The following is a 660-nucleotide window of genomic DNA, read 5'->3' as shown; positions in this document are numbered from 1 at the left end:
AACATATAAGACAACATGTATGTATATGTAGAATGTTTGCCTATAATCACAAAAAAAAATCATTAGCTTAGTAGTGAGTTATCTATGGTACAACAGGTTTCTTGTAAATGATGTTGCAGATACCAAAGGTAACATGCTTGTAGCAAGTCAATGCAAACTTTCTGATGGTAATATTACTTACAATAAATACCTATAATAGGTCCCCGAGAATCGTCTGACCTTTTAATCGACGACAGATTACAAGTTCCGTACATCACCTGTGACATATTTCGCGGAGCTCACATATAAAAGGAACCTGGATAGTATCCCCAGCGTTAAAGACCCTCAAAAAGCATCTTGATTGATGGGAGAGTGAATTAAAACGACTTAAATTGATTTAGAGAGTCCCGCCTAGGCCGGAACTCGTAAATTTTCGATGAAGTGTATGCCGTGATGTTTATAGCCCGGCTCCCTCCTGATTTATGTGTAAGCCCGCGCGCCTCCGTCCTTTATACGCGGGATCCCTGAGGACCGATACCCACAAAAGAAATTTGAATAACAGCCCCCCACGAAAAAAAAAAAGGCTTGCTACTAACCTCGGATTAGGAGAGCTACTTAGGGAACATTTTCCAGCCTTGATGTAATAGATACAACAAAGCTTTGAATATGTGGGATAGTTCT

Source organism: Penaeus monodon, chromosome 28 (genome assembly GCF_015228065.2).
Source record: "Penaeus monodon isolate SGIC_2016 chromosome 28, NSTDA_Pmon_1, whole genome shotgun sequence".
Taxonomy (NCBI): Eukaryota; Metazoa; Arthropoda; class Malacostraca; order Decapoda; family Penaeidae; genus Penaeus; species Penaeus monodon.
Note: the sequence above shows the minus strand (reverse complement) of the source record.